The sequence below is a fragment of the Diorhabda carinulata genome, chromosome 7, assembly GCF_026250575.1.
Source record: "Diorhabda carinulata isolate Delta chromosome 7, icDioCari1.1, whole genome shotgun sequence".
Classification (NCBI taxonomy): domain Eukaryota; kingdom Metazoa; phylum Arthropoda; class Insecta; order Coleoptera; family Chrysomelidae; genus Diorhabda; species Diorhabda carinulata.
The window spans coordinates 8,936,137-8,950,760 of record NC_079466.1 but is presented as its reverse complement, the minus strand read 5'-3'; the positions used below and the strand labels follow the sequence as shown (position 1 = coordinate 8,950,760).

Here is a 14,624-nt window from a genome sequence, read left to right as displayed (position 1 = left end):
CTGTTTACTCATGGTAACTAAAGTATTGTATTCTATTCGTGAAAAATAGCTATTATGGAATAATTTAATATTTAAAAGTGTAAGAACTAACCCTCACTCATATATTGAACACTATTTTTACGGAGTTTTCGAAAAATATTTTAGTTTGGTCTTTAATATAATTTCAAAGCTAACTGTTACACCAAAACCTCTTGCACTATTGTTAGTAGCACAAACAAAATTACTAGGGCTGCTACTTAAGTTTTAAGATATGTCAACACTAATGTGAATATATTATATCTGACATTACCTTCATGGAGTTTGACATTTTTGATAATTGACGTAATCAGAACGTCATACGAATGTTGTCATACGAGTAATACTTGAGTTGTTTACAGATACTTTAATCTTAATCAAAAACTGCAATTAAAACGCGAAAATTCTCGTGCGAGGACTTTCTATGATTGCCAACATGAAGTAAACCATCAGAAGTGTGCCGATCATGCGTCACTTCAATTGTGGGCATATTTCTTCGTGCTCAATTTATCAATCAAAGACAATTCGCAGTCGGACTTGCAAACTTCTGATGATATTGTCGCTAAAGCACAGGCATTGGAAGCTTCGAAATTAGATAGTCGGGAGAACGGGTCAACTGAAGGAGTGCACAAAGTTTCTAAGTACCACTCTAAATCGCGCCCCATGTCAAGGTCGAGCACTCGAGATGATTTCCGCCACCGAGACACTATATCCAGCCACGAACGGTCTGGTTGGACGTAATATTCAGACTCTTAAACATCGATTGAAAACCATGGCTGACGATCCAGACCCCATGTATGCAAAAGTCCACTCCACTGGCTTGTGGAAAATCACCGGCAGAGCTTTATTTTGGAAGACACATTAGATGCCAAATGGATGTACTTTGTCCACTCAATCACAAGCTAAACGTCGATCATGGTCTCCAGAGACGCCAATTAAGTATGTAGTATGCCAACAACCGGACTCAGTGGAAGCTTGGCTCCATTCTCAAGAAGCTCGGAAGAATTCACAACATCGTTCAGCTCGACGATCAACAAGTGGAGATAAAGCGCCAAATTGACCAGCTTTGGCGTTCAGAAATTCCAATGAAGAATGTTCACTTTGCCCCTGAATCAGAGGGAGATGATTTGCAACTTACCTCGACTGCTCATTCTCCTCCAAACTTACATGACCCATCCATTTCAACCTATCCATCATGCAGATTCTGAAGTACTCAACGGAGGAGACCCTCAAGTTCCGGCCTGAGTCAGAGGTTCCAGTTGCAGGGGCCACTCCAGAACCTCCCGCTACTGATATCAGGCATTCCAACCGTCCTCGCAAAGTACCCTCTTACTTGAAAGGCTATATAACGTCTTAATAAGCGTGGGCGACTTTTGTGACTATCATGGTGAAAACAGGGTCATCGTGAATTTAGAACAGTAATAAGATGATACCGCGCCTGCGTAGTTTGTAGTTTGTAGTGACTTTTCTATTACTTTACTTTTTTTCAAGTTATCTAACCTTGCGTCACAAATAAAAAAACTACTGTCAATAAAAGTCAGTGTTCATCTAACTTTACTGTTGTGTTCGCCTACACCTTAATAATCTGTTTGACAGTAGTGTTTAAAAAAATCAAAGAAACCAACCGCAGAAGACAATTCTATCTCTAGCACCACAACGAAACGTTTTTGAACAGTAAATACATCGAATTTACGGATCATCCGACGTACCATCCTTGTTTGGCACCCAATAATCTCTTCTTATTCCCGTAGATTATCAGATAAATTGCAAAATCAACGTTTTTCTAAACCTGAAGAAACGGTAGATATGTTATCGCTATGTTATCGTTATATATGATAACGCATGGAAAAATGTATTAATTTCAATGTAATATATTATTAAAAACAATAAAGTCATATCCAGTTATAAATATTTTTTTATTTTTGTTTATCTCCAAACTTATACACTTGTATCAACCCAAAGTAATTATTACCATATAATGTTTGATTCAAGTTTTATTCACAACACATAAATTCATTCAAATTATATAGGAAGTTTACGAAACTAAATATTTTTTTGTAATATAGTTTATAATAAATCGAAAGCTAGAAATTACAACGTTTTTCATTAAAAGGCATAATAATTATTTTTCTGAGCAAATTCCTTGTGCTATAAATTGAAAACCAAAATTTTGGAATTTCAATCTATTATCAGAATTAGTTTATTCAACAAATTCAACAAGTGAAAATATTTATTAATGTATATCTTCCCATGAATATGAATGTTTCCAATTCTAATATTGAAAAGTGGAGTAAAAGTGAAGTATGTTTTCCAAGTACGTCCAATATTAATAAAGATTATAATTTCATCACTTGTTTGTACATACTTTTGAAATAATTATAAATTAAAATTGTATAAGAAATTAGATAAATAATCAAAATATAGTTATATATATATATATATATATATATATATATATAAATATATATATATAATATATATATATATATATATATATAATATATATATATATAAATATATATATATATATATATATATATATATATATATATATATATATATATATATATACCCATATTCTGTCAAAATTGACTTCATTTAACAAATAGTATAATTAAATAAATCCTACCTACCAGCTTATTTTGTGATTCCTGTTAAGCAATTCCAGTATAACTACAAATAACTAGAAAAGGGAAGTTCCGGCCGTTGAAGCTCACAAGAAAAAAAATGATAAAATTTCATCAAGCGACATGCGAGTCTGTTTATTAGACTGACAGGTGTTAGAAGAACGTGAATGCGCAGAACAGGCGTCGCGTAGTTAGATAACGTCTCGACGCTACAGTAGACGTATACCGACTGCCTGGTCTGATTAAAGGCACCGCGATGCTTGGATCTATGGTACAGGCTTCCACTAGAGAGTGCGTATAAGAAGACGCCTTTGAATTTCAAAATGTCACTGAAGGTAACGACGCAACAATCGAAACTATTATACATGTATATTTGTAAATTTGTTTCAAAAAATATACCTGGATAAATCTGTCCCATTTATATAATAGTATCATGAAAAACGTGTCGGCAATAACCATTACAAGGTTTACATAAAAGTCACCGTCAATTTTTCATTTTCTAAAAGATATATGTATTTCTATGGTAACCATTTAACCACTAGAAAATAGTATATAATAATTGCAGTTTAATTCTACAAAAAATCTAATTGTCTGAGAAAATCATATTAAAGTATGAAATACATACTTTTTTTTCATTATAAATTTGAGTTAGATATTTATTTTCCTCTAGAGTACAAGGAATATTTATCTTCATGAGTCAGGCACATACAGACTTGTAAGGTTCAAAATAGATAAGAAGCTTATACAAACGATAACAGAAAATTTTAGTGGATGCTATTAAATCAAATATGAGCAGCAGAATAATCAACTTCTTGGAATGCTTTTGGAAAATAATTCCGTTTGAGTTTATACAAGAAACAGCACCAATTAAACAATTCCTATTGATGTTTGTAATCTTACTTTCCCTTCTGGAGACACTTCCTTAAGAAGTGGAATTCAGCCTCAGTTGAGTATATAAGAAACTGGTAGTTAGGTGGGGTGAACAATTTTTATTAAATTGGACGCTTCCAGCTTCTTAACGAACGACGCTAAAAGTGAACAAAAAAGGTGGAAAAGCTGGAAACACCTTATGAATTAAGTCAGAAGTTACTACTATTCTACAATACGTTAATACGTTAATATTCCAAATGTTTTGAGAAAAAAGTACCAAGCCTAACGGTATGCTTCATGTTCCAATTTTTTGCTTCTTTCTAATTGCTTGTTGTTATGTTTTTCTCATTGTTGTCGTATATTACTAGCTCCATAACGCATATTTTTCTTAGGAATTCGTTATTCCTTTCTTAATAGGTTTTCGCTTCGTATACTTCTCCTGTTTTCTGTTATTGTTCTATCTTTTAAGTAAGTGTGAATTTGAAATATTTATATTCATATTCATGTTCTAATTTGATTTTATTCTTGGAAAAACCTTGTTGTCTTACTATTTACTCATCTTTTCACATGTTTTAATAGGAGTCCTTTGTTGTAGGCTTTTTCCAAATCTATTATTAATCACTTTTCCCTTGATGACTGTTGTTTATCAACCAATCATTCTAATGCACAATCATTGATTCTTCCAAGTATAGATCGGCTTTGTGATTCTGATAGCTGTGGTTCTAATAATGCCTTTTTTCTTTCATTTACCCGATGGTTGCTACTTAAGTTTAGAGATAGACAAATGGGAATAAATATTTATGATTGAATATAGTTTTATTATTTTCCAATATATTACCCATTAAGATCACTACACTTTTGCATGCGTTTGAACGAATTATCGAAGCATTTTATCCATCTTGATTGAGGTACATCCAAAACATGTGATTTGAACACATCAATCGCTTCTTTAGGTGTAGTGTACGGCGGATGACGCATCAATTCGATGTTTCACTGTTGAAAAACGTTTTTGGTGGTGGAAAATGATCGTCTTTTGCGATTGGTTACCCTGATTTTTTCACTTCTGGTAAGGAAATACTGGTATAACAATCAGAATTAACCGTTTGGAATGGTGAACATGTCCAGTCATTCCGAAAAAACAGGCTTCGAAGATTTTCGTGAGCGAACAACTAATGCTGTATTTGGCTATCTTGAAAGACCCATATAGTCGATGTTGCTTAGTTTCGGGCTCATATGCATCTCATAAATATCTTTTGAAGCACCGCGATTGAATTTTTTCAGAATATCTTGCTCCAATCGACACAAAACTTTTTTGGAGTGGTTGTCATACCCCATTAAATGTGAGTGAAACTAACACATAAGTATACCTCAATCTCACACTGTGTCAGATGACGATCTTCGATGTGTTCTGGCACGACAGTCGATTTTAGACGACCTTCACAATATTCATCCTTAAACGAAGTGTGGTCACTATTGAATTCGGTAAACTAATGAAACACTGTGGTTCGAGGTGGTGCTTCATCATCAAAAGTCGAAGCGAGTTGAACATCCAGTTTATTTTGAAACAATTTATATCTGTTGTATGCTGTTTATCAAATTTTTGTCACGTTTTCAACTCTTTAGGTAAGTTTCCAGCGAATGTTTGCGCAAACGTTGGACGCATCGTATCGTACAGACCAAACTTCTCAGTATGCGAGTCATATGGAGACGATTACATAACTATCAATAATACTACTGCAAGTGCTGACAGGACAGTTCATTTGCCCTTATGTGTTTGATCACACTTTCTTTATCATTAGCGGACATATGCAGACATTCTATTAACACATTAATTATCATGTAATCATTCATTTGTTTCACAATTCAAGAAAAACCAGTCTTTGTTCTATCACCAATTGTTTAATCATCAAGTTTAGATTGAAATAATTTTAAAAAGTACTTTACTTTTGCAATTCAAGTAAGGCTACGAACAGAAGACTGGTGTCTAAAAGGGCTAAGATTTTTCAGAGAATTTAAAATAAGGAAGAAGTCTTAATTTTAATTTATCAGTTATTTTTAAATTGTAGCTAGTATAATATTTTTTGACCAAAATATAAGATGTATTTTTGATACAAGTTGCAGTCAGCCTTCATTTAAAGATTTGTCTCAAGTACCACAAAACTCTAATAGTGGAAAATTAGCAAATACTTACAAACTACAACGAAATTGTTTCGTAAAAATGGAACCTCCGGATGCAATCGAAGAATTGTTCAACCGAGGAAACTCAAAATTTCTAATTAATAATATCGGAATGGATGTAAATAATATTAATTCAGTCCAAAAGCTTCCATTTATTTATCTATCACAATCAGAATCAAAGATATTCATTGGTATGGTATTGCAAATTTATCAAAAATATTGTATATATGTCTTACCTCAAAGTATGATGGAAAAATTGAAAATTCTAAAACATAAAACAAAACAACAGCTATTCTTATATATAATTGACAAATCATTCAATAAGAAACTTCACCCCTTTTTCACTTCTTTATGTGCCATAAGGAAAACTAAATGAAAAAATCTATTAAGATTACAACGAATCTAGAAACACAGAAATTATTCCATTTTTTAATGATATTGATCAAAAATAATTAATAAAAAGAATGAAATAGTCAAATTAAACAAAATTTGAACAAAAAGAAGATATTCCGAAAACAGATATATAATTTATTTAGATAAGGAACCACGAAATAAAATTAAACAAAAAAATAAGAAAATCTAAGAAAAAATTAACAAACATTAAAAATACTTAAAAATTTTAGATAATTTGAGATTGCCAAAATATAAAGTTGATTATCATCAGATTTATTTCAGTGTCAGTATGAGAGAAATTGAAAACTCATATAGTTAGTTTCAAATAAAATTAATTTGGCTAGTAGACTTGACAACTGAACAATAATTTTATCATAAATTTATCAAAGAGATATTTATTTTCAAGGTATATTCTTAAAAGATATAATTAATCAAACAAACAGAAGTAAAAGAAATTCTTAGTTATTTGCATTCATTCTCATAACGGAATCTTCTCTGATATCCATATTAGCCGATGAATTATTTGATATGTTCAAAATTATCCCTATTCCTAGTAAAGCAAATAATTTCCTTGTACCCCGGTATACATTCATATAATTTCCAGAAGATCAACAAAATGGACAAATGAAGAATGCAAGAAAACCTAGACGTTCTCGTATTACGAATAAGAACTCCACGAAAACACTTAGAGGTTTCACGCCTTGTAACTACGTTTAAGTGAAAAATTTAATGACAAACATCAATAAAGATTGTAAACTAAATTTAGGAAATAACGATTGCATTCAGTCATTTCGAAAACATACCTGGATAGGATCAAATCAAACACTCACTCAAAAATTGCGTTAACTGCTTACCTAGATACAAAAACAGATACACAAAAAATACAAAAAAGTAGAAAAAACAAACAAAAGAACAATAGAACACATAAAAATATTAACGCAATCTGACGAGAGCTATTTATTTGTTACGGGCGTTTCTTCTTTCTCCTATTTTTTTTATTATACGTTTTTTCTTCTTCAACTCTAACATCAACTACAACGCGAGCCCTGCATAGGAGTATTTTCTATATCAGAGCTAAATCGAATTAATCCCTTCCGTCACATGAATCTCATCCTAACCATAAAAAAACCCAATGAACTTCTATTATAGTTATCAAGTACCATGAATCACACAAAGTAATACGTTATTTTTTTATCCATTTGAACTAAATGATACATGAAAGAATATTTTGTTAGCGTAATTAGAATGGTCGAGGCAGCTCAAAGTAAATATTAAACTAATCGATCGAAAAATTTTCCTATCAATATAAGCAGTTGAATCATAATTATCTTGGTTGTAATAATTATTTCAGGTTTTCGTTAATGGAAATAATAAAGCAAGGTGTATTTTAATTTTTGGTGGTTGCGCCAGTTACAATAGCATGGACGCATGGAAATAATTCTGTTCAAATTTTTGTTTTTTGATCACTATTATTGTGCATGTTTTCACCGGAGAAGTAGACTAGCTCTCCAAAAACTATTTTTTATCTGTATCACTGAGGAGCACCGAAAATATGAGAAACGTATATCATCCACCCACCTCTGGCTTCATCAAACAACATCACAAATTCTCAAAACTGCAATACGTCAAATATCCATTATGATGTACCCTCAGTTTCAATAACAATAAATAGAAGAATAATCGAATATTACACATTCTTTTTTGATATTATAACTGATTTCACAAAAAGGATAAAACAAGATGCGTAGATTTGCAGATGCTGAGAACAAAGCTCTTGTTTTCAGGAAAGAACTATTAATTAGTGAAAAGGTAGTGTTTTTTCAGAATGTGATAAAACAATCTAAAACAATTGGTTGAATTCAATTACTTTACTTTCTCCAAAACTCTAAATTATGTTAAGGATCTAACACACACTAGCTAAAATTGGTTTTCAAAAACATGTTTAAGAATGTATACGAATTAATTGCATTGCGGTCAATAGAGAAAATAGTTTTTCGGTATAAAACACACAAAGATTGATTTTAGCAAATATTTTAAAAAGACATAAAATCAATTAGTGATTAGTGATGATTAGGTAAAAGTGATGTACCAATTTACTTCGCATATAAGAAGGAAACAAAAATATTACCAGTCCTAGGACTGGTAATATAAATGTAAGGTGTCTTATTTGGTTGTAAAAATAAACTGTTCCAGTAAATTTCTCCACCCTGTAATAATGTCAACCCCTATCAACAAATTTAATAAAGCTAACAAGTATAGATGTATCCAATATTTTCCCAATCATATTGTTTTATAGATTGTTTCAATTTTCTCTCTATTAAACTGTATTGGTCATTTTGTGTTCATTACGTCTCCTCCTGCAGTTAAATGAATTTCCATGTTGGCGCCAGTGATAAGTAAAACTTCAGACATTCTCATATTCTATAAGTTGGAATAAACATTCATGTAACAGACTAGACATAAATCTTATATTAGAGTGGAGGATTTTAAAAAATACTTAAGGATATACAAGATAGAACAGTTATTTGTAGTTAGCTCTGACAAGATTGTTTCATATCCACGGTAAGACAAGTTTGGAAATTAAATGCCAGATTATTGTAATAAGCACAAATTTGAGGCAGCTTCATTAAAATATAATACTTTGTAAAATACCAAACATGTTTTATGCAAATATACTCATTATAATATTCAATAAAATAAATATCAAGAAACTTTGGTATACTTACATTGTAACAATATATGGGGGTATTACGTTAATTTTGCGTTAAAATACTAATTTCATTGCTTGAATTGCTCAAACCTGTTAATGAAAGCAGAATAGTGGAGATATTGTTGGTTATTGCAGGCTCGTCTACTTGTGTTAAGTGTAAAGAAGTATTTTATATTTGTATTAATTTCCACAATAGTAACAATTTGGGAAGAAGAAGGTGGAGAATCACAAAAAAGACCAGCTTTCATCCGAAAGCCAATACAACTAACTTTGCTGGACATTTTCGCTACTATGCACCAAATTACTGGTCAATGGTTTGGAGAGGAAAAATTATCCGTAATTATGCGTACACAGTATTTATAACGTCCATGGTACAAATAATGTAGCGCTGAAAGCCATAATGGCATAATATTTATCGACGATTCTCTCGTAGAATCAATTATATTATACATTAATTTTTCGACATATACATATAAAATCTACAAATCAATGTTGAATCTTACGTTGTCAATTTTGTAGCCTCATAATTATATATAAAAAAAAGAAGAAAGGACGATAGTGTATTCTCAGTGAAGGCAGACTTCGCAAAAGAACATAATTAAAAAAAGTGACAAAAAAGAAGGTTGTAGTGAGTTACCAAAAATAAATTACAAATATTTATCGGAAAATCCAAAATAAGAGATACTGAAAGTCAATAAAGAAAAATCCTAAAGCATATACAGTTATCGAAAGATTCTAAACGGTTAGTTAAATAGAAAAAATGATAAAAAAGAAATTCAGAAATGTGCAAGAGACCAAATTTTAAAAACTAATACGAGTTACCAATTAAATTAAATTAAATAAATATTAAACGAAATGTTGCTATTTAGTGTAATCGAATTTCTATTACCAATCAAATAATATTTGCGAATTTTTCCAAATTTAATTCTATTTTCTCTATCTGTCATAAATGAGAAAACCCGAATAACGAAAATTTATTATAATTTTCTTTGATATTTGATCTAAATCATTATCATCGATCAGCATAAGTGTTTAAGCTAATTAATAAACATTTCATTTATTTATAGACGCCAAACCTAGCTGAACATCACAATTTCACACCCAACGTGAGGTCACAAAATTTGAACATAACAATTGGCGCCCAACGTGGGACACGAAGAAAATAAGCGATACCAAAGCCAACGTGGAGCTCGAAGACAATCGGTGATAGAACATAGAGATTTAAGAATGAACATCGATAACAAAATGGACTCGAACATAACATGAAGAAATGAATCATAAAATAGAAGAAGAACAGAAATAAATCAATCACATGATGTAACACTTGATATTGAAGAGAAAACAAAAATTTTAAATTTTAAATTTTAAAAACATGGTTGAAAAAAAAAGACTTATAACAAATTAAAACTGGAATGAAAAACAGCAAGGCAGAATTAGTATATATCTATAAAAAATTTAAAAATTATGGAAGATATGGAGCATTAGAATTATTAATAATATTAATGTCCGAAACAATATTTAAATGATATTAAAAAGCGACAGAACAATGAAGGGATCAGAATAAATAAGAAAAATTCTTGGGAATTTTTTATAACAATCATTAAAAATTTGAAATTCTAATTTTAAAGTATAAGTAAGCACGAAGACTTTGCCAACTAGATTATGAGTGTTTTCGAACTGGGATAAAATTACTGAACCCAAAGTACTAACTCCAATACACTCCGAGCCTTAGAATACTTCATCATTCGTATTGTAGTATTCATCATCTTAGAATTAATTAGTTAAGTATTGCGGTGTGATAAATTTTGTAATATCTTTTCAGAAACATATTCAAATTGACGCTTGATAGAAATAATGACGGGGATGGGGATTGGGGATGTTGATATCAACAAAAAGGTTGATAACATCACGCTCTTCAGAGAAGATGTATTTCAATATTAATAGAAGCATCAGCTAGGTAAGTTCTTCAAAGAACGGCAGTTTATATTTTCGAAATATTAAATTTCGAAGTAAATAGTAGGAATCATATATTTGACCAACCTCGTATACGATTGAAATGAAATCTATATTATCATCGAATACCTTCCTACCTGAAGAGTGGTTCATAGCTGGAAGTGAGGATGGCGCCAGAAAGCGTTCGCTGGAGTATGTTTAACTACATGAATCAAATAAGTGCTCCCTTTGACGTTGTCTTCAGTTCGGGTCTTTTCTCAAACGAGGGGCTGGTATACCACTCTGATGAGACGTGATGTAGTTGAATATTCATTGGTTAGAAAAAAAATGACAATAAATTTTAAGGGTTAGGTCGTTATAAGTGAAGTTCAAATTTATAGGTTAGGTGAGGTTAGTTGGTTGTTAATGGCGTTGAATTTTCATAGAATTTGTTTTTTCAGTATCTAAAAGATATACATAAATTGCATTGATCATTGTGGGCAATAAATGTTGTTTCTAAAAATAAACGTTTTTTGTAGTTTTTTTCAGTTGTCAGAACTTTGGCAGATTCATAATTCATATTGTGTTCTTCGTGATAGACATGAGTCGGTAATGAACATCTATCAGGATATAATCTGCAATCACTGTTGTGAAAAGTTGTCCGACTTATCAGTGACCTATTCGACCGACCAATGTACTTTTTGTCATAATTTAAACAAGGTATTTCATATACTATTTTGGGCAATTTATTGATTGGTGTTTTATCTTTTACTTTAGTAAAAAGAGATTGAACATTAAGTGTTTGACCGTATGCTATTTTAATATTGTGTTGTTTAAAGATTCCAGAAAGTTTAGGAGTAAATAATTTTATATATGGTAAAGGTGTATAAATATTTGGAAAAGAAATTTTAGAAATGACGTTTGAAAATGATGATTCAATGTTCGTGTCAATGTCAAATGAATCATACAAAATTCGTTTCAAAAGATAGGGATGATATGAGTTTTCATAAAAATGTTTGTAAAGTATCTTAATGTTTTTTTCATGAAAAATTGGATCACAAAATTTTAGAACTCTATTTTCCATCTGTTTAAATATATTAATTTTAGTGTTACGTGTGTTACATGTTTTATAACTAGTTAAATTATAGTCGGGACTTATTGAATACTATTTTATTCAGGAAACATATATGTTTTACAATATCTGTGATAAGCGCAGGAGTGCCACTGACGTTTCTACTTGACGTCCGTTCTGCTGCCACCTAGTGGTCATGTGTAGTTGATATAGGAGACCATACACTAGCCATCTAATGCTATCTTATTAACAACGTGGGTGGTATGAATAATAATTGATATATCTTCCAGAACTTATTGGTTTCCTATACCAGTCAATTAAAATTCTATTATTTCCGTTTCTTATAAATTTAGTATCAAGAAAAGGTAACGATTTTTCAGTATTCTCTTTTTTCATAGTAAATTGTATACAGGGATCGGACTATTGAAGTAAAATAATAAATAATCAAATTCATTATACAAAAGGGATAAAATTATATCATCTTCATACTTTTTAATGAAGAATAATTTGAAGGGTAAAACAGATATTACAAAGTCCAAGATATAATCCATTACATAATGTGCTAACATAGGGGATATTGAAGACCCCATTGGTGTTCCAAAAATTCGTTAGTAATTTTTATTATTATAAGAGAAATATGTATTGGTAAAAGTGAATGTTATTAATTCTAATAGGGTTTCTTTATTAAGTTTGCAATTTTTACTTATATCGCTCCATTTATGTTATAGGCATATATTTAAGTGTACATTACTAAATAGGGATATTACATCCAATCCTAAGAATACATAATTCGGTGGTAATATCATATTATTAGAAGTTTCTTTGATTCTAAACGAGTCTTTTATATAATAATCATTGTGATAATCATAAGATTTAGTCAAAATTAACAAATTAGTAAGGGGATCGATGGGAGTATTAATTGATCCTACAATAGGTCTAGCTGATAGAGTAGGTTTATGAATTTTTTCTGGGTTTCTTTGTCAATTTGTTTTTTGTTATAAACTTTTTTTATTAATTTGTTACAATTATTAGTTGCTTTTAGAGTTGGGTTATTATTAAATTCTTTGTATGATGTATTATTGTAGATAAACTCTTTGGAAAAATCTAAATACTGTTGTTTCTCCATAATGACTGTGACATTACCTTTATCGGATAGAATGACTATTAAATTTGGATTTTCTTTTACAAAATTTTTGGTTTTATATAATATATCTCTCAAATCAGAGGATTGTTTCGATTCATGAATGTGGTTAGTTAAAATGTTTGCTTTCGCTAATTCAACATTTTTTTCTTGTTCATTTTGTATGAAAGAGGATATGTAATCAATATTAGTTAACATAGTTTTGATTCAAATTTCTTTAATAATACTGAATTTGATCCTAACGATAGAAACTGTAAAATATGCTTAGGTATCTCCATATATGAAATATTTTCAATCCAATTATCTTGAGTTTTAAGAACTGAATTGATTTTTTCGTTAATAAGATTATCAATTTTATTCTTTAGTTTGTTTTTAATTTTATGGAATAATTCACTATAAATAATTTTTTGTCTGCTCGAAAAATTTTCAAAATGAATTCATTTTTTGTATCAATTATTTGATTTTTAAATTAAAACTAAACTAAACGAGAATCGACATTGCCAGTGTCATAGGAGAAGTATAATGCAGTTTATATAATTCATGATAGAATAATCCAATAGGAATTATAGATTATATCTAGTTGAGGCATATAGATAAGCGATTATACGCTTGGCGACATGGTTTATGAATACTTCGGTTTTTCGGTGAGTCCAACAATGTGTGCTGCGATAGTTTCTCAAAAAATCAGAAAACATCTTGAAATGAGATCGCGATATATTACTTCAGAATTACTTCATGCCTAGGAGTAAGCGAAGCGATGATATTCGAGATTTAACTGAACACGTTGCAAAAGCAAAAATTGCATGAAAACAGTAAACAGTAAAACTATAAACAGAAAATATGAATTTCTTGAGGTGAATTTGGATGAAATTGAAATTTGGGCTTTTAATATGAAACAAGAAAATGGACCGAAGGAGGGACTTGTAAAAACCAATTTGGTAAATTTCCTTGCAGCTTCTGGAGAAAATGTGTTTTCCAAATTTCAATCACAAAATAGACCAATCCAGAGACATAGTTTTCTAAGATGCCAAAAATCACGTATAGCCAAAAAGAGAGAGCTGCAAAAGCTTCCAGACAAAAGAAAATCAAATTCGCAAATCAAACATCTAAAGGGATGAGCAGATTGTGGAAAACTATGATGAAAGCTCATCGGAGAGTTTACAAAAAAATGCCCCTAAATATTTGCTGTTAAGCTGGCATGGCATGGTAACGAAACAACCTTATGTTTAATAGAATATTTTAAGGAAGAAATTTATGGTTAATTCACTGGCCAGATTGAATCTGACGACCAAAACCGAACAAAACAGAGAAATCCTTCTGCTGTAACTAAATGTTAAGACAAGTGTCAATTGCGTTAGATGTAGGAAGATGTTAAGCAAAAGAGCAACGAATATCAAAACGAATCAATTATTTTCAACTCCAAATCTGGATTGAAATAATATTGGAATTCTGTACACAAATTGTTCAATATGTATTAACCACTTTATCTAAGCCCGTAGAGTATTGAGATTGATATGAAGAAGTAAACATAAATAATCATTCCTATCGCATTCCCTCTGTAATCATTTTAACAAAATCTGGTACCAAGTTACAAGAAATTATAAGAATTACTGGTCATCCTTCAAGTCTCTCAAGTCATACCTAAAGATAAACAATGAACATCTTAACATTGTTAAACAAATGAGA

General features: G+C 30.6%; 1 protein-coding gene across 5 annotated transcripts in view; it reads right to left on the bottom strand.

The window, feature by feature from the left end:
* LOC130896656 (uncharacterized) overlaps positions 1-2,873 on the bottom strand; it is a 441,816-nt gene extending 438,943 nt beyond the window's left edge. For all 5 annotated transcript variants that reach the window (XM_057804891.1, XM_057804896.1, XM_057804897.1 and 2 more), the window contains exon 1: positions 2,649-2,873. The gene's annotated coding sequence lies outside the window, so the exon portion shown is untranslated. The remainder of the gene's footprint in view (positions 1-2,648) is intronic.
* Between the last annotated feature and the right edge of the window lie 11,751 nt (positions 2,874-14,624).